We start from the raw sequence: 21,568 nt of genomic DNA on the forward strand, positions 1-21,568 counted from the left end.
AAATTCATCACACTTGACGTGCATTTAGAACGCCAAAATTAAGATGTGATAGTGCTTTTACTTTGGACTTATGTTTTTTACTACTCATCTCATCATTTCCAGATACTTGCTTCACTCTTTTTCTTGAGGCTTTGCGTGGATCGAGCATTATATACACACAATTTTAGTTTAGAAAATGAGTACTTATGGCGCTGTGTCCTTTTGCAGAGATTCGTCGTACGAATTACCATTTATGTGATTTATAACATTTCTGGCAAAATTGGTTTAGATGAATTCCATCCGAAGACAGGTGCTTTGACATGATACAACTGTCAATAAAACCCCAATCTTTATGTCTAGCAACTGCTCTTATCTTGACATTTGCATCGTTTATACGCTTAGATTCTGTAGCAGACTCATGTTTTCGATGAATTATGGAGGAGATCGTAACTTTTTTCGGTTGTAAAGATTTTCCGAGAGATGATATTTTTACTGCAATAGTAGCCAGGTCATCTGATGAGTTATTTGTTCCCACGTGTATGATAATTCTATCCCCGTTATGTTCAGTTGACAGTACTTTTGCCTTGTGTGCAATGTCATCAATGTTCGCGCCTCTCATTGTCTGACAGCTCACATTCAGATTTGTTGACCTACTAAGTCGTTTTGGTTTAAAATATTTTATCATCGAATCTCCAATAATCAAGATTTTTCTGTCTAAAGCTGTATCAGAGTGTATCTGTCTGTGTTTTGTTTCTATATTGGCTTAGTTGATCTTGGTATGCAGCAGATGCAGATGATTTTGATTTGGTCTGTTTTGAAGGCGTAGAAAAAGGCTGCCTGTTTGTAAGCTCCTCAAATAGATTATCAATCAATTGTTCAGTTTGCGTTATAGAATCATTTGTGGTAGAAGAAACTTTCCTTGTTTGCGTTGTCGTAACTTGTATGACTTTCAATTGTCTTTTTATGTGTAACATACTCTAAACTTTGTTTTTCCAACATAGATTCCAGTCTATTAAACAATTTTGAAGTTGGTTTTTCCATTTATCTTGTGTTTTTGGTATACACGCTTTATATGCTTCATCAGTAAAGGTGGAATAGAATTGTTTGACATTGTATAATTTGAAGTAACATTAACATTGTTCTCTATTGTATCAGCCTATTTGTGTATAAAACAATAGGGTTTTTCAACACTATAACTTTCCAGCTTCTCGGAATAGCGTCAATTGGTGCCATATATATATTAGAAATGCATTTTCCCTTCGTTTCAACAGTGGAGTTATTTCATTAATATGCTTAAATCTAGACTTAACCATAATATCTCCTACTGTTTTTATACCTGAATTCACCCAAGATTTACAGAATATTGATTTTTTGTTATGCATGACATATATATTCTCCTATAGCCTCTGAGTTTTTATTTCACATATACATTGAGGTTTTTTTGCATAAATGTTATTAAACCGTATGCAGGCTTTAAGCATATTTATATAGAATGTATTTATATATTTGAGTGTATTATGCTTCTCAAAGTTTGCTTCTGTCATACTTAATGTATAATCAATTGGATATAAATTGTAAAATGGAATACATTTCCACTTTCCTGGGTCTGGGCTTAGTAAACGTTTTACCCAGCCTAACTTTAAAGATTCAATCATAGAGTTAAGGTCAATCATTTTAACCCCACCATTTTCAATGTTTTGTATCAGAGTATTTCTTTTAATTTTTTCTGTATTACCACTCCATAAAAAGTTGTATAAAATCTTGTTTATTTCAGGAATAATAGATTTTGGCAAGTCTGTAACACTTGCATTATAAATAAGTTTTGATAACGCTAGTGTTTTAATTACCGTAATTTTCCTAGCCTTCCAAATAACAAACTTAATCTCTGAAATGAAAAACACTGCCAATTCGAAAAGACGCCCTGAAAGAAACAATACATGTTAAGTTAGTGTTTACCGACCGACTAAAAAATATCATGTGGTCCTCAGACAGAGAAACATCCAAACCTTGAAAGCGGCTAAGAACTTCCACACCCACTGGCAAACTAAAGCAAGACGCGAGCAATTCATAAGACATTTGCGGACGGTCAAATTGCGAAGTTTCAAAACTTCTCCAAACAACAAAATAAAGATATGCATGCAACGCTTTCCATTATACCTCTCCATTGGATCCAACAGACCCAAGCCCCCTTTATTTTTCGACATACCGTGAAAACATTTCACTACCACCTTTCCACAAGAAGGAGAACATGCACTTATGTATACGCTTGACCTTGCTTATGTAAGCAACTTGTTTCTTGCGAAGAAGCCAATAATTTTGATGGTCTTATACTTTCGGAGGTTCCATGTCATGGAGACTGTTATTATCCCACACCAAAACACCAAGTCCATGTAGAACCCGACCTAACCACAAGGCACCAAAGAAACCTGTGACATGGAGGAAATGAAAATACTTTCACCTTTAGCCACTGGATCCAATCGGCAAATATAGGGTCTTCCGTGAAACCAATTCTCTACCGGATCTACGTAAACAGGAGCTACATACAACAAGATAGGTACAGCTAAAGAATTCAAAATCAGGACTCTACCCATTAAAGAAATTTTCCTGTTTTCCATTTTCCACTGTTGACTCAAATCGGCTCTCTATTTGAATGCCCAAACTCCACCTCGAATTCTCAGACCATGGGACTGACTCCACGCTAGGAAGTCGAGATAACCCGCGCCACACACCCCATAACAGACCACGGTTTTTTGAAAGATTTAAAAATCGGGAACCGGAAACCTCAAACGACTTTAATAATTTTAGCAAAGAAATAACAGAGGACCGAGATGAATTAATACATTTGAAGTCATCGGCATATTGGATAAACATTCCCGCTGGTTTTGGGGAGCATCACCCCTCTAATGCTATCTGAACCTTGAATCCTGCACACCAATGCCTCCATGTGTAAAACATACAAGAAAGGAGAAAGCGGGCAACCTTGCCTCACCCTACGAGTTAAAGGAAAGGAACGAGACACAAAACCGTTAACCATCACACAGCTAAATAAGTTGGAATTGAAACTTTTCTCGCCAAACACCATCTTTCTCAACACTCGAAATAATAAATCTAAGTTAACACTGACAAAGGCTTTTCTTGGTCAAAAGATATGATCGCCAAGGGAAACTTGCGCCTCTATGAGTATTCTACAATATCCCATAGTAGAACTAAATTTGGACTGTAGTCTTTTGCCGGGCACGCTACATGTTTGGAAGGGGCCTACCAAATCATTCATCACTCTACTCAAACGAAGACAAAACACTTTTACCAGAATCTTATAGTCGACATTTAGCAGGCTTCTGTAATAGTGTTATAAGACCACTTTGTTGCGACTTCGACAAACTACCAGACTGAAAACTGAAGTATAAACCTAAAATAAATCATAATTCCAAATAATATTCCACTGGTAGGCCATCCGACCCCGGTGAATTGTCTTTGGACATGGAAGAAAGTGCTTTCTGTACCCCGTCCACATCTACGGTTCATTAAAAATCGTTCACCTTCGCTCTCGAGACCCGTCTTTTTACACCATTTATGAAACTGTCCTGTCCCGGTATGTCTATGTTTCTATCGCTTCCGTTAAAAAGATGCTGATAATAGTCCGCAAACACCCCAACGATTTTCTCGCTATCAGTAACAATCTCGCCCTAGCTGTTGCTTGCTTGCACCGACTCGATCAGTTTCTTCTGTCCTCTCCGTTATTCAGAGCCAAAAACGAACTTGGAGCTCTTTCCCCTTCCTCTATAAACCTAACCTTTGTTGCTGCCATTGAATCAATTAATGCTGCATTTTTAGACTGATTGTACTGGAATTTGAGTTGCTCATACTACTTCTCCAATGTACTCCTTTCTTTCTTCTTTGACTTACTGATCCTCACCGAGTGGGAGATAATAACTTCTTTAGCCCTCCTCTTTACATCGTCCCAACATCCAAGAATTGACAGAAACACATGCTTTAAAGTCTGCCACAACTTATATTTATGAGTGAAGTCTTCGATAAAAATTGAATCATTCAGAACAGAAATGTTGCATTTCCATACGCCATTCCCTTCGTAATACAGGTTGATACATCTGCTTCCATTACTGTCCAATCATGATAAGAGCACCCAAATATAGAATACTCAAAAAGCATAACATAGGTCGAAGGAGATGTATAAAACCTGTCAAGTCTACAGGAAACACCCTTTGCACTCGATCTCCAGGATGTACTAACCGTATTTGGATAGAACTTGCGGAACACAAGGCACGGCTGGGGAAATCTACTCCGCCAGTGCATTAGGAGCATACACACAACAGAGCTGCACCAACTTCTCTCTCCAAACTTCACCAATCTTGAGGTTGCAGTGCCATCCATGTCCCCCTTTCGAAAGGGATACACCTAAACTAAGTAATATCCCGAGCTTACACCCCAAAAGGCGCTTGCACCCCACTCACGTGACCACTGGTCGCTATCCATACCACAATGAACTTCTTGTAAAACAATAACATCAAAGAGTTTCCTAAGCTTGTAGGATCTCTTAAACCATTTACATTTAAAGAACAGAATAAGACCATTGCTAAAAATAGAATTAAGCTAAAAACAACTCTAATTTATATGGCAACGATAGGCGAACCATGTCATTCCTTGACGTTCTCAATACATACCCGGCAAGTGCGGGATTACTTCGGAAGGCCTCGACATACACGCTCTAACCGGGAATTCAACCATTACGTTGCTCTTGCCATGCTTCTTCGCTATATGGTCCACATGTAGCCCAAGCCGTAAAGGACCCCTTAGTGCAACCTTTGGGAGCAGCTTAATATAAAGCTTCTCTCTTTGACGAATTTTGAACCGTCAGGCTTAAGTTGGGCCCTTATCAGAGGAGGACATTGACACCTCTTCCTCAGCATCTTCTTGAATTACCAGCTTTTGTTCCTCAGGAAGGTCTCCCATCGCATAATCTGCCCAACTGCCAGTACTAGTTTGGGTCACCCCATCTCCATGAGTGGACACAGTACTTTGTGATACCCCTTCATCTCGATTTGACCGAGTACTAGCTTGTGTTACCTCGTCATCTTGCGTAGACACATAACCGTCCTCTAACTCACCAGAACCATCCACGTGAACATTTCTTTCTTCCTCAACAGCGTCCACATCCAAACCTCCTATCTGAGATTCCTGCTCCTAAATGCTCTATTTTCCCCTTTGGCCTTTGAACTAAACGACACGGGGCAGTTCCTGTAAACATGACCACAGATCGAACATTTAATCTCGTCCTCCTGACAGTCCCGCGCCACATGCCCTAATTCAAGACATTTGTTACATTTCTTTTGTGTACAGTCTCGGACAAAGTGACCTTCTACGCCGCATCGAATACATGTTTTCGGCTGCCCCCAATAAGACACCAACAGTTTCTGGAATTAAATCTGATTTGCGTTGGTATATTTGTTTTAAGTGCCATCATAAACTGCCTTTTACCATTATAAATGGTAGGAAATTCACGATAGTTAAATCTACGGGAGCCAAAACTTCACCATACCTTACACTTAAGTCTATTGTAGTCGGCCTCCAGCCGCTCCCGTTCTCTCGTCTTTCAGTTTCAACATTTCTCGCCGAGTGACAGATTATCAAACCTTTTATTCGGACCTTAATATCATTCAACCATTGAAGAATGGACTCGTATCCAGGGATTAAGATTCGCCACATGTTATATTGTATTATGAAGTCCTCCACAAACAGTCTTCTAATACGGAGGTGTTGCACTTCCAGACTACCTGGCCACGTTGAGAAATTCCCTTGGTGGTTATCTTCATATAATAGCCCACTCATGATCTCACCAGTGGCAAACTTGGTACGTAAAATTCTGAACCGCACATATACTTTGCCATTAAATCCAAATGCTTTGGGTCTCGAGAAACAGAGAATAAATGATTCTGCTCCCCATACTCAGTCCCTAACCGCTGTCTTTCTTGATTTCTATCCCTGTCCAGTATTGAATCGTAGCCCGGTTTGAGCGACTGCCACCCTCTGAACTTCGTAGTGAAATCCTCCACAAAACAAGGATCGGACAGCACAGACACATTGCACTTCCAAGCACCACTACCACGGCGGGTTTCCTCAGACACGATCGCATCCAGTACCACCCAGTCATGGTCAGAAAAAACACAAACGGAATGGGAAATGGAGCATCAGGAGCATAAACCAGTCCAACCTACAAGCGATACCCTTGGCCACGGATGACCACGACGTTGCCACAACATCAAGATACAGCTTCTGAAACTGATCCACAAGACCGAGCGCCGAGCAAAACTCCATTAACTCGACAGCCCCTGTACTTCCTAACCCCTGATTACCACCAACTTTATCCAAGTTAACATCTGGACAAAATTAAAATCGCCGCCGAGCAAACAAGGCAGAGCAGGCGAAACAAACTTAGGCAGATCCTTAAAGAAAATCTTTCGACGAGCGGAATCATTGGGAGCATAAATAAAAAAACCACCACCTTCTGAATCGCAAGCACAATGAACTTCCTGAAGGAATACAACATCAAACTTTCCCTGTCGGCAGGGCCCCAGCTGGAGAACTCCTCCTGCTCTCCCTCCAACATGTCTTATTCATTTTTCTCCACATACTACCTCCAACATTATTAGATATTTAGAGGGGGCCTAAATCCTTCTCTGACGTACTCGCTAACATCGAGCATGATGCAACCACTTTCCTACTCTCTACCTCCAACTCTTCCTCTGCATCCGTCACAATATCTTCATCTTCCACCACCACAAGCCCATCCTTTCCACTTGAAGTTAGTCCGTCCTCTTCAATAATAGGCTGACTGCCACCACGAGCTTTAGCGCTGAAAGAAACAGAATACTTTGTTCTTGCATTCGAAGGACAAATGACCCAGAAAAAAACATTTCGAACACTTCTTTTCTGAGCAGTCTCGGACAAGATGACCAACGACCCCACACCTCAGGCACGTTTTAGGCTGTCCATATTACCGCACCCAACAGTACCTTGACCCGATGCGAATCTGTGATGGGATGTCACGAGTCAATTCCATCTTGTACTGGCGATTTCCATTTAAAATCGTAGGCTGATCGCTATAAAAAAGCCGTCTCGATTCAGTGACTTCGCCATATCGGGATAACATGTGCTTGACCACATCATCATCCACCTCACATTCGACAATTTGTCATTTGTCGACAAGATTGTCACAACGACCCGATTGTCATAAAACATCAACACTGGCCTGTTTGGTAAGTTGACAAGGGCGGCAGCAGCCCGTCTAGCTGTAGAAGCGTTCTTCCATGCATGTCACATCAAATGAACCATTCTACAATCATTGTACAGCAGCCACCTCTTCCAAGTTGAGTTTAGCAAATTTCAGATCTTCGAAAACTCTTCACCCACACCAGCCTTATCTCCGTAGTCGAGATTGACCGACGAGGGCATCCACATTTTAAGGAGGAACTCTCAGTCAAAAATAAAACTCTTACTTCGTAATAGATAAAATAGATGTCAACGCTGACGTCCAAAAGAACAGATACTACACATGATCTTCGGGTTCCTTTGGCAAGTGTTGTACTGCCGAGACTAATAAACTGCGGAGACTCAAATACTTCCATATACAGCACGTACAACTATCAGGCCCAGGCCACCATGACACTGAGGAAGGAACACTGTTTTTGCGAAAAACCATTTCTCTTTTTGCTCCCCACAGGAACGCAAACTTTGCTTTATAGAGTCTTTTGCTATATTGTAGTGGCAATTCATAAACCGGCGCTAATACAAAATAACGGGTAATGCCAATGAGTTAATAACTAGTACTTTCCCAAGTAACGTCAACCTCCTCTCCTAAACTTTGCGATAACACTACTCCATGCCTGAATAACAGGATTCTCTCCTCCAACCTCTACGCCACACACCTTTATGGAGTCTGCTGACCATGGAATTGAGCTGACCCCGGGCAGACTATCCATACTCTGCCAGTTCCCGCACAGCAAACCTTGGGTCTTCTGCAGATTGATGCGAGATTTTGAAGCCAGTTCAGACGACTTTAACACTTCCAACAAGGAAACAATTGAAACTCGGCTAGAATACATGCACGTTAAATCATCTGCATATTGTACAAATTTACACATTTTTCCTTTACTTCCTGGGAGGATAACACCACGAATAGACTCATCTGCCCGAATTCGCGAGGTTATTGCTTCCCTATACAGCACGTACAACAAAGGTAAGAGTGTGCAACCTTGCCTCACGCCGCGCGTCAAAGGGAAGATATTCGATAGAAAACCGTTCACCATAACGTAACTAACCGTTTCTGTATAAAATGAACTTAGCCAACGTAGAATGTTCTTTCCGAAACCAAACCTTTCTAAAATGCGAAACAGAAACTTAATGTTTACTTCATCGAATGCTTTTTTCTGATCAAACGCAATTACTGCTAACGGAAAATTTGAACGGTTTGCATACTCAATGAAATCTCTTAATAACATAATGTTCGAATGAGCTTTTATCCCTGGTACACTGCAGGTCTGATGCGGGTCAACAATGTGGTCCATAACCTTTCCGATCCTTGATGAAAATACTTTGGTGAGAATCTTATAGTCCACGTTGAGCAACGTAATGGGCCGCCAGTTCTTCGGCTCCCGACTATCACCGCTTTTCGGCAGCAACTTTATCAGTCCACTTATCTGAGAAAAGGACAAGCTCCCTGAAATGAACACTTGCCTGTAGACCGGGACCAACTCCATCGCTATAACTTCCCAGAAAGCTGTATAGAATTCGACGGGGAGACCATCTAACCACGGTGCCTTGTCTCTGGGCATCTTTCCCAGTGCTTCTTTGACCTCCTCAACTTCTATATCTTTCTCCATGTCTAATTGGCACTGATCAGGGATCGCCCCGAGAAATACTTCCTGTTGCTCCAAGTCAACAATTCCCGGTAGAAGTCCTCATAAACTCCCAGGATCCGGTGGCCCTCAGTCAGTATATCACCGCGTGAAGAATGGATCGACTTGATCGTCTTTCGAACACCCCGTTGTCTTTCTCTGCCAAAGAAAAATGTTGTGCTCTTCTCACCTTCTTCCAGAAAACGCACCCTTGCTCCAATGCGAGCTCCTTCCATCCTTTTTCGTTCCAATTTCTCCAGTTGTTCTTTTATAGAATCCATCTTCACATGATTGCCCTGTGGTAAGTCCTTACACGTGAATCTCTTGTAGGCGGCCTCCAATCGCTCACGTTCTCCTCTTTCAGTTTTGGCAATTCTAACGGAGTGCCGGATTACCAAACCTTTATTCGGACCTTTATGTCATACCACCAATGAAGTATGGACTCATATCCAGGGATCAAGGTTCGCCACATATTATATTGTATTGTGAAGTCATCCACAAACAGCTCTAATACGGAGGTGTTGCACTTCCAGACTCACTGGCCACGTTGAGACATTCCATTGATGGTTATTTTCATAATAGCCCACTCGTGATCTGAGCAGTGACAAACTTGGTACGTGAAATCCTGTAACAGCACATACCTCCGGAACATAGAACCTGTCCAGTCGGCATGCGACCCCTTTTGCCATAGAAGAAGTACCACTGGCCGAGTTTCCACCAACCTTGTCTATCAGGGGGTTGTCAATACAGTTGAAATCTCCGCCGATTACACCTGTTACCGCTGGGGTGATCCATTTTCCTAATGATGCAAAGACCGCCATGTGTCGAGGGGACCATCCTTACACTTGGAGTATTCCGGTTTAATTTCGAAGCCTGTAATTTCTGTGTTGCTCTTGTACGCTTGGTTTGCTTGCCTCTTACTACCAGCGTTCGATTCCTTGGCCCAACTCTCAGTTTCTGAAAGGTCACCCATTACAGAGTCAGTCCATGTAAGACCATTAGATGCTTGGGCACTTAGTAGTAGGAACGTCTTCCACAATATGCAGGGCGTAATCATCACTGTCTATTTGGTCTTCCACAGCCACCTCGATCTTCACCAAATCAAAGACCTCTTCTGCTACCATTTCTGAACCCTCTACCTCCTCTCCAGTAACCTCGTCCTATGACGTCTCACTATCTTCAATACCCGGCGGAGTCAGTTCCTCTGAAACATCGTCCTCAATTTGATCCCTGCCTTAGACTTAGCGCTAAAAGATCTCGGGCAATTTCGAAACACATGACCGGCAACGCCACAGATTGAACACACTATTTCATTTTTAAAGTCAACAGCCACATGTCCAATCTGAAAGCACTTATTGCACTTAACCTGTGCACAATCTCTCACCAGGTGCCCTTCTTCTCCACACCTCAGACACGTTTGTGGTTGACCCCAATACGATACCCAGGAGTTCCTGGATCCAATCCTTACTTGTGACGGAATGTCTCCTTTTAGTTCCATCGTCAGTTGTCGATTTCCATTCAATATAGATAGGTACTCCCTATTTGATAACCTGTATGATCCGACGATCTCACCATATCTGCTGAGCACGGCAGCTACCACTCTGCCAGGAACCTCCACATTAATCAGGGTAACCGTGGTCCTGTTGTCATACAACGTAACTTCAGGACCTGAGTACACATCCTCCCAAGCATTTGCTGCTCCTCGACAATTGGCAGGAGACTTAAAGGTAACATCATACTTACCTCCGCCAAGTTGCTGCAGCGCCACCAGCTCGTGCACAGAGAGAAGCCCAATGCCTTCAGATGCCTTCAGATCATCAAAGACCTTCTTAGGTTCGGTACGCTCACCATACTGCACTTTTAAGGTAGTAGTTCTCCTCATATTGATCAAAGCGTGTACCAGAGAATACTTTCAAGTTCACAAGAAACATAAATCAGAATACAGCAGCAAAACCTGCCTAACTGATACTACACATGATCTTAGCCAAAAGTTAATAATATGAAACTTCTTTAATGCTATCTGAACTTTGAATCCTGCACGCCAACAAAGGAGAAAGCGGGAAACCTTGCCTCACCCCAAGAGGTAACGGAAAGGAACCAGAAACGAAACCATTAACTATCACACCGCTAAATAGGTTGGAATACAAAGCGCGCAGCCATTGAAGAAACTTCTTACCAAACCCCATCCTTCTCAACACTCTAAATAATAAATCAACGTTAACGCTGTCAAAAGCTTTTTCTTGATCAAAAGATTGATTGCTAAGGGAAACTTGCGTCTTGATGAGAATTCCACAATATCCCTAAGTAGACTGAAGTCTTCTGCCGGGCACGCTACATGTTTGGAAGGGGCCTACCAAATCACCCATCACTCTAACCAAACGAAGACAAAGCACTTTTGCCAGAATCTTATAGTCAACATTTAGCAGGATGATAGGACGTCGGTTATAAGACCACCCCCTTGCGATTTCGACAAACTACAGGACTGAAATGCTGAAGTATAAACCTTAATTAAGTCGGCGCCGATAAGCGACCAAAATTCCAAAATTCCTGACCCAGGTGACTTGTCTTTGGACAAATGCCTTTCTGTACCTCGGCCACATCTACAGTTCCTTCCAAATCGTTCACCCTTGTTTTTGGAACTTGCCTTTTTACACCATTCAAGAAGAAGCTTTCTTGTCCGGGTATGTCTAACTTTCTGTCGCTTCCGTCAAAAAGATCCTGATGATTGTTAGGGCTCATCTGTTAGTTTAGCGCCCTCTATAATTGAAAGTTGTCTAATATGTCCGCTTACAAAGATAATGTGTTCTATGCGTAGGTCTATCTAAAAGAGACACAAACGTAAGTTTTAATCATCTAATGAATAATATTGTGATAATAATAAGAAATTATGATTAATGCAGTAGTTGATTGAAGTTATATTATAGTTAATTTTTACTCCGAACGCCGTCTAAATGGTGTGTGGAGTGTAGGCCTATCTATGGCCAAGATTGAAAGCATGTTCATGCTCGTTGTATAATGTTGTAACGTTCGTAATCATTCTCCCGCGGTTGTCATGGGATGAAGGATGCGGACAGTGCTCGTTCCGCTTGATTGAGCACGGCTCTATTCAAGAGCTATTTACACGGAAGTGTTTGTTATTGCTATGTAGTTTGGAGCTCCGTAAGAGTTATTTAAACGTAAATGCTTGTTGTAATAACAAACATGTTATTATCTTTTGTTTGTGTTTGATGCGTTACAAGTTGTCTAAAGATTGTTTATTTGATCGTTCAAGTGAAAACCTACGCCCAACAGTAGAGGCTGTTACAATGATAGCCAGCAAAAACCTAAGCGATTTCCTCACTATCAGTGACGATCTCGCTTTTGCTGTTACGCACTGACTTGAGACCCATGCTTTAAAGTCTGCCACAATTTATATCTATGAGTGAAGTCTTCAGTAAAAACGGGTTCATTCAGAACAGAAATGTTGCATTTCCATACGCCTTTTCTTATGATACCTCTGCTTCCATTACTGTCCATTCATGATCAGAGCACGCACATACATACTCAAAACGCTTAACATAGATTGAAGGGGATGCTTAAAACCTATCAAGTCTACAGGCAACATCCTTTGCGCTTGAGCATCAGGATGTGCTAACGGTATTAGGATGTAACAAGCGGAACTGGTCGGCCATGCAATAATCATACAAAAATCACGGAATTCGACAGAGCCGAACATTCCGAGCCCCGGTTTTCCCCCCACTTTGTCTGTATCTCCATCCATAATGCAATTAAAGTCCCAACCTAGAACACAAGGCACAGCTGGGGAAATCCACTCCGTCAGCGCGGCGAAGTACGTCTTTCTAATTGCCGGGTTATTTGGAGCATACACACAACACAGCTACACCAACTTCTCTCCGAACTTCACCAATCCTGAGATCACAGTACCATCCACATCCCTGGCCCTGCGAACTTTCGAAAGGGATAGCCCTGAACGATGTAATATCTCGACGCCCCCACTTCTATTGGAGTTTCCACCCCAAAAGGCGCTTGCACCCCACTCAAGAGACCACTGGTCGCTATCCATACCACAATGAACTTCTTGTAAAAAAATAACATCATATTTCCTTTGCCTACACGAATTAAATATAAAAGTCCTCTTTGCAGGATCTCTTAACCCATTTACATTTAAAGAACAGAATAAGACCATTGCTAAAAAGAAAATTGAGCTAAAAACTCTCATTTCGATGGCAACGATAGGCGAACCATGTCGTTCACTGACGTTCTCAATACATACCCAGTATGCACTTCGACGAGGTGCGGGATTACTTCGGAAGGCCTCGACATCCGCCTTCTACACGCTCTAACCGGGCAGTCTTTCCTTGGCAAATTTTGAACTGTCAACTTGGGCTCTTTCTCGTCTGACCGTCTCCTTATCAGCGGATGCCATTGGCACCGCTTCCTCAGAACTAGCTTCTTCCTGAATTACCAGCGTTTGATCTTCATGAAGGTCCCCCATATCGCAATCTGCCCAGCAGCCAGAACATTTCCAATAGTAGACACATTACTAGCTTCTGATACCCCTTCATCAATATTTGACCCAGTGCTAGTCAGTATTCCCTGTCATCTTGTGTAGACAGGTAACTGTCGTCTAACTCACCAGAAACATCTACACATATGTTGCTTTTTTCCTCTTCAACTGCATCCACCTCAAAACCTTCTATCTGAGATTCCTGCTCACCTATTTCCGTATTCCCATTCTCACTTCCATCTTCTACTCTATTTTCCCCTTTAAACTAAACGACACAGGGCAGTTCCTGTAAACATGACCAGACACACCACAGATCGAACATTTAATCTCGTTCTGACGCATTGGAGGCACGTTTTCAGCTGCCCCCAATAAGACACCCAACATAAACTGCCTGTTACCATTGCAAATGGTAGAAAATTCACGATACGTCAATCTACGGAGAAACCAAAACTTCGCCATATCGGGAAAACACACATTTCACAACCTCATCCTGGACCTCATGTTCGACGTACAGCACAGTAACACTCTGTTGTCGTAAATATTGACCACCATTTTCGTACTAACACAACTCAACGATCGACTGCTTACCCGCTGAACAACATCCACTTCCTCTACCCGAACACCATATTTTTTCACATCCACATCCTCTTCGTATCTCAGGTTGAGAGACGAAAATTTTCGCATTTTGAGACGCCCAGTACTTCAAATAGCTACAGGTATAATCTTCTATCTTACCACAACAAAAGAACAGATACTACAGATGATCTTAGCCAAAAAGCCGAGAAGCGATAACAATTAATCGAATCTCAACTAACAAATGACGACTCCTATTCCATGGCCTGAATTCAAAAATCAGTTTAATATAGAAGCTACTCGATGAGCAGCGTTTCAGATATTAAGCTGAAAAGAACAGATACTCCTTTTTGATTAAGAGCGAACGCAAACAAGGATACACTAATTCAGAACAAAACCAGTAAGCGTTCAACCCCAGGCAGGCTGCCCACGGCAGACCGGAATACGTAGAGATACGAACTCCCCTGCCACTAGAACCTAACACAACAAAACTTAAAACTAGCGAATTGCCCGAAACGACAGCAACAACTCCCTGCGCACACCAAACTTTTCGAAAAGCCACTAAATTGACTGAAAGCGCCTAAATTCAAGTTTGACACGACTTCTTATAGAATCTCTAACTCTTACTACCAAGCCTTCCCCAGAGCAGATCTCGTTATGGAATAGTGCTCTGCATCTAGTCTTCCAGATCTGTAACTTTACTTCGGAAATAATGTAAACCGCAAGCCAGTACACTGTGCTATCCGGAGCATCAAACAATTTGTTTCGTAATATTTATTCAACCAAAAAACATATTATTTAACATAAATATTAAACATTTTAACATAATATTTCTACTTATTTTTTGGCTGGGATCTGGTTTAGAAGTATTTTTTAAACTTGTCTCAATCAGACCCCTAACAAAACAAATATTAGAAATAGTTTAATAAGGAAAAAGGTGTACGCCTTATTTAAACTTCAAATTATATAAGTAATTATGAAAATAAATATATGTAAATGACATTTATATTTTTACTCATGGTAATTAGACAAATAAAAATACTTTATACATTTCTTAAAAATTATTAAAGTTTTACAGTCAGTAAATTTATCATCTAAATCATTCCACAGAGTTGGTCCTGAGAAGGTTATACAATATTTAGATTTGGTTAATCTAACAAGTGGTACAAGTATCTTACGTGGATTTCTAAAATTATATTTGTCTATAACAGTAGATTTAGAAAACAATTCAAGAATAGGTCTAGGTAGTGAGCCCTTTATAAATTTAAACATAAAAATAGAGATTTGAATGTTATAGATATCAGTAATTTTTAGAATATTTGATTTCTTAAACAATGGTTCAGAATGAGAATCAAATGGAGCTGAATGCATAATTCTAATTACACGTTTTTGCAACTTTAATAGTTTATCAAGATGAGATGGGTAATCAGCTGCCCAAATAAGGTTACAGTATTGTAAATGGGGGAGTACAAGTGTGTTATAAAGTTGTATTAAAATATTATAAGAAAAAAAATGTTTAAGCTTATTTATTACACCAATACTTTTGGAAATCTTATTTGCTATATAATCTTGATGACCTGTCCAGTTTATATGTTCATTTATCAAAACACCCAGGAATAATACTTCACTTTTTCGAGTGATTTTAACACCATTTAGTAAAATATTATGATTGTTATTGAATTTTATTCTTTTTTTATGAGAATGAAAGACAATACAATTTGTTTTTGTTAAGTTAATCAGCAATTTGTTTGCAATAAACCAGGTGCTAATTTTTTGTAATTCATTATTAAATACATTAAATAAGGTATCTATATTATCATGTTGAAAAAAAACTGTTGTGTCATCTGCAAATGAGATCACACGTAAATTGTCAGTTACTTGAGATAAGTCATTTACATAAATTAAAAATAACAAGGGGCCCAAAACAGAACCCTGTGGCACTCCACATGTAACCTGACTTGCAGATGACTTACAATTATTGATTTGTACAAATTGTTTGCGGTCATTAAGATAATTCTTGAACCATTCAAGTGCAATACCTCTAATACCATAATATGAAAGCTTATCTAGTAATATTGAATGGTTTACTACATCAAACGCTTTAGATAGGTAGAGAAATGTACTTAACAAAGGTTTATTGTTTTCGAATGCTTCATTTATAGAACTTACTAATTCTAGAATAGCATGACAAGTTGAATAATTTGACCTAAATCCATATTGGCTATGAGTTAACAGATTATATTTATTAAGGTAATTATACAGTCTAGAATGCATCATTTTTTCAATAATTTTTTAAATTACAGGAAGAATGGAAATAGGTCTATAATTAGTGATAGATTCAGGGTTTCCCTTTTTAAAGACTGGGATAACTTTTGCGATTTTTAATTGTGTAGGTACAATACCTGTAGAGAATGAAGTATTTATAGCATATGTTAAATGACTTAAAATAAAAGGATATACTTGTTTAAGAACAGAGTTAGTTAGATTATCATAACCAGATCCTTTTTTAGAGTCAAGTCCTTTTATTATATCAGACACTTCAAGTTCAGTAGCAGGTGTTAAAAAGAGTGAGTTTGGTGTTGGTGAGGTTAAATATGTATGAGGGTGAACATTACATTTACTTAGAGAGGTTGCAACGGTAGAACCAATATTGGAAAAGTATGAATTGAATTGTTCACAAATATCATTTATATTATCTATACGTTTATCTTCTGTTTGTAGGACTAATGGATCATTTTTTTTAATCCATGGCTGTTTAAAGGATTTACTTTTTGAGGATTTTTTGATAGAAAGATGTTTGTTATGGATTAAGATAAATTTGTCAATGAACAGATTAAATGATAGTTTAGGATCACAATTATAGATACTTGACCAATCTTCATTTTGTAAATCATTACATAGAAAATCTATGTCATTTATAAATTAAGAATATTGAATGGTTTTTTGATAAGAATGTAAATCGTTATGGATAATATGATAAATAGGAAGGTGGTCAGATATATCAGTAATTAACACTCCAGAGTCTATTTTTGAGTTAATTTGATTTGTATAAAAGTGATCTAACAATGTTGAACTATGATTGGTTATTCGTGTAGGTTTGGATATAGTTGAAAAAAAAGAGTTTGATAAAATTGTAGAAAAATATTTATTAATAAGGTTATGATGTTGTGATTTTAAGAGATCAATGTTAAAGTCTCCCATGAGGTTGCAATCCATATTTAAATTGTTTAATTTATGAAGTAGTTTATCTATTTCTTGTGAAAAAATGTCAACATTTGAATTTGGTGGCTTGTAAATAATACCTATTATTTTATTTTTTTTATTGTTTTGTTTTAATTTGATTTCAATAAAGAGTGAATCACATAAATCATTTGGGAGAGATAAATCATAACGAATCTTAGTTTCTAGTTCATCTCTAATAAAAAACCCAACACCAATAGCATTAGTTCTATGGCTCGAAAAAAAATTGTAACCATTAAGAAATGGAATTGCTTTCGAATCGTTCAGTTATGTCTCAGAAAGACCAACCACAGAGAACTTCAAATTTAAAGAATCAATCAAATGTTTATGTTTATCAGTTTTATCAACCATACTATTAAATTTGGCGAAATACAACAGGCTATCCGCATTAAAGGATATGTCAACACCTGAAAACTTGCTTAGATAATCAAGCGCCCATTGCCAAACCAGCCAAACACGACTACATTCTAACAAGCAATGCGCAATTGATTCCGAACAGTGACAACTAAACGAACGCACAACCATTCTACGGTTTCGAAGAACCTCACCCACTGGAAGACAACCATGCACCACCTTCCATCCAACCACACTACTCTCACTTAGCAGGATGCTTCCAACCAAAGCACCGAATGAAGCTGACCAGTTTCGATGACTTTTAGCCACCACCACTGAAGGGATATGCGCCAAACTTCTCCAAAATACCTTGTAGACGCTCGCACATGTCAGGGCTTGCCATACCACTTTATGATCGGTAAGATGCCAAATATCCGAACACAAACTTCCAAGGCGCTCATAAACCGGAGGGGGGGGGGTCAAAATCGTGGGGTCGATTATTCAACCAAGGAACTAACCCAATCCTATGGAGCACAGGACCCAGCCAATAAACACAAAAGAAAGTCCAACCGACTTCTGCCAACACCAAACTAATAAAAGAAACAAAAATGCTTTTACACTTACAGACAGGGTCAACTAAGCCTAGACCACCGTCGCTCCGGGGAAGGAACAGAGTCTTCCGAGAAACCATCTCTCTTCCTTGCCAAATGAATGAAAACATACTCCTATAGATACGCTTAACAAAAGCATCCGGTAAAGTATAAACTGGCGCGACATAAAAGAGAACGGGCAATGCAAATGTATTCAGGATTGTAATCCTCCCAAGCAGGGACAATTTTCTCTCTCTCCAAACTTCGATCACTGCTTCAAATCGCTTATACACCTTCTCCCATGAACGCCGATCAGGATCGCTTCCCCCTATCTCGACTCCACAAACTCTTAGCGATTCCTCTGACCACGGGATTGACTCCACGCCACGAAGGCTCGTTAACCCTTGCCATCTCCCACACAAGATTCCTTGAGTCTTTTTTAAATTAAAACACAAATCAGACGCAACTTCAAACGCCTTTAACACGCGAAGCAAAGAAAATACTGAAAAATTAGACGACACCACGCATGTCAGATCATCAGCGTATTGAACTTAACACCCTGAATCAAAGTGGACTTCTGAATGTGGGAGCTCAAGGCTTCCATGTACAAAACATAAAGCAAGGGAGAAAGAGGGCACCCTTGCCTCACGCCCCGCGACAACGGAAAGGGTTAGAAATATACCCATTAACCATGACGTGACTAAAAGATTCAGCGTACAAACAACGAAACCACCACCGCATCACGTTTTCTTTGAAACCAAACCTTTGTAATATTTTAAACAAAAACTTCAAATTAACCTTATCAAACGCCTTCTCTTGATCAAAAGAAATAACCGCCAACGGAAAATTAAAACGAGACGCGTACTCGACAATATCTCTAACCAAGATCAAGTTTGACTGCACCTTTCTACCAGGAACGGCACATGTTTGATATGGACCAACCAAACAATCCATGACCTTCGAGGTCCTTAGACACAAAACTTTGGCTAACAATTTCCACGTTAAGCAGAGTTATTGGTCTGCGATTCTTGGGATCCAGACAATCCCCCCTTTCGGCAACAACTTGATGAGACCACCTTTTTGAGATGACGACAAATGCCCCTTCTCAAACGCCGACTTGTACACACAAACTAAAGCCGGAGCGAGAACATCCCACAAGCACAAATAAAACTCTACAGGCAGACCATCCAAACCGGGAGACTTATCCTTCGCCATCCCAGCAAGGGCATTCCGTAACTCTTCCAACGAAATATCTCTCTCCAAATCTGCCAATTTGTCGCCAGGAACACGCCTGTCCACTGAATCAAGAAAAACCTCCTGATTCTCTGACAAAGGCCCTTCACCCGTTTCAAACAGTTGCTTATAAAAGTCCTCAAAAACCCTGACAATTTTCTGACTGTCCCTGGCAATCTCTCCAGTTGGAGATCTAATAGAGTCGATGATCTTTTCAGTGCCTCTCCGTTTCTCCATCTTTATAAAAAACTGAGAACTTTTCTCTCCTTCCTCAAGAAATCGCACCCTCGCCCTGACACGAGCTCCCTCCAATTGACTTTGATCCAGGCCCTCTAGCTCAGCTTTGATCTTTGCCATAACATCCAAATGCTTTGGGTCTCGAGAAACAGAAAATACATTATTTTGCTCCTCATAATCAGTCCCTAATCGCTGTCTTTCTTGATTTCTCTCTCTGCTAATTCTCGACGAATGTTCAATAATTAACGACTTAGACCGAGTCTTAACACTATCCCACCAGTCCCGTAGCCCGGTTTGAGCGACTGCCACCCTCTGAACTTCGTAGTGAAATCCTCCACAAAACAAGGATCGGACAGCACAGACACATTGCACTTCCAAGCACCACTACCACGGCGGGTTTCCTCAGACACGATCGCATCCAGTACCACCCAGTCATGGTCAGAAAAAACACAAACGGAATGGGAAATGGAGCATCAGGAGCATAAACCAGTCCAACCTACAAGCGATACCCTTGGCCACGGATGACCACGACGTTGCCACAACATCAGGATACAGCTTCCGAAACTGATCGAGACCGAGCGCCGAGCAAAACTCCATTAACTCGATCACAGCCCCTGCACTTCCTAACGCCTGATTACCACCAACTTTATCCAAGTCAACATCTGGGACACAATTAAAATCGCCGCCGAGCAAACAAGGTACAGCAGGCGAAACAAACTTAGGCAGGTCTTTAAAGAAAATCTTTCGACGAGCGGGATCATTAGGAGCATAAATACAACAAAGTTGAATATCTACCCCATCCACATGAACCACGCCAGATATTACCGAGCCAGTAGGCTCTCGCCTGATGTTTGATAGGGATAACCCCAAACGAAGAAGAATCGCAACACCACCACTTCTTCTAGAGCTCCCGCACCAGTATGCCCCACCAGCCCAATCTTTCGCCCATGAATCACCTTCAGAGTCAGAAGCACAATGCACTTCCTGAAGGAAAAGAACATAAAACTTTCCCTGTCGGCAGGCGCTGAAAACCTGTGCTCTCCTAGACGAATCTCGAAAGCCATTCACATTCAATGAAGCAAACAAAACCATTAAAAACAACAAAAAGTACACCAGTGGTCCCCTATAACTCATTTCGAAAAGATTTGCCTCAACAAAGGACGCGTGGAACGAAGCCAAATGGCAGACTAAATCCGCTGGCCTGGTCGCTGACTTTCTGCAAGATTTAACCGGACAGTTCACCACTGCGCTCTTCCCATGCTTCTTTGCCATATGATCTGCAACAGAACGCCATGAGGAGAAAGCCGGTAACGAACAACCTTTCACGCAGGATAACGACATTCCTATCTCCTTCCCAAAACCGGCTTCTTTCAGCTTTTTCAGAGCCTTGGCGTTCACAACAGATGCATCTTTTGCCACTACCAAATTCGAAGAGTCTTTGGCACTTACAACATCTGAGGAATCACTATCATCACTGTCCAAACTGTCCTCACTGTCAGTATCGAAAATACTCCCAAACTTAGGCAGTAAAGGAAAACTATCGCCCCAGCTGGAGAACTCCTCCTGCTCTCCCCCCAACATGTGTTCTTCATTTTTCTCCACATCACTACCTCCAACACTAATAGAGCCTAAATCCTTCTCTGACGTACTCATTAGTATCGAGCCTGATGCAACCACTCCCCTACTCTCTACCTCCAACTCCTCCTCAACATCCGTCACATTACCTGCATCTTCCACCACAACAAGCTCCTCTTCTCCACTTGAAGTTAGTCCGTCCTCTTCAATAATAGGCTGACTGCCACCACGAGCTTTAGCGCTGAAAGAAACAGGACACCTCCTAGCCACATAACCCGCTTGATGACCAACGATCCCACACCTCAGGCACGTTTTAGGCTGTCCATAATATCGCACCCAACAGTACCTTGATCCGATGCGAATCTATGACGGGATGTCACGAGTCAATT

The 21,568-nt window shown here is 40.8% G+C and overlaps 2 pseudogenes; both read right to left on the bottom strand.

The window, feature by feature from the left end:
* Positions 1–14,069: 14,069 nt before the first annotated feature.
* On the bottom strand, positions 14,070–14,188 carry LOC144836423 (U2 spliceosomal RNA; annotated as a pseudogene).
* A 44-nt stretch (positions 14,189–14,232) lies between these two features.
* LOC144836416 (U2 spliceosomal RNA) lies at positions 14,233–14,351 on the bottom strand (annotated as a pseudogene).
* Positions 14,352–21,568: the final 7,217 nt, after the last annotated feature.

Source organism: Antedon bifida, chromosome 2 (genome assembly GCF_963402885.1).
Source record: "Antedon bifida chromosome 2, ecAntBifi1.1, whole genome shotgun sequence".
NCBI classification, from domain to species: domain Eukaryota; kingdom Metazoa; phylum Echinodermata; class Crinoidea; order Comatulida; family Antedonidae; genus Antedon; species Antedon bifida.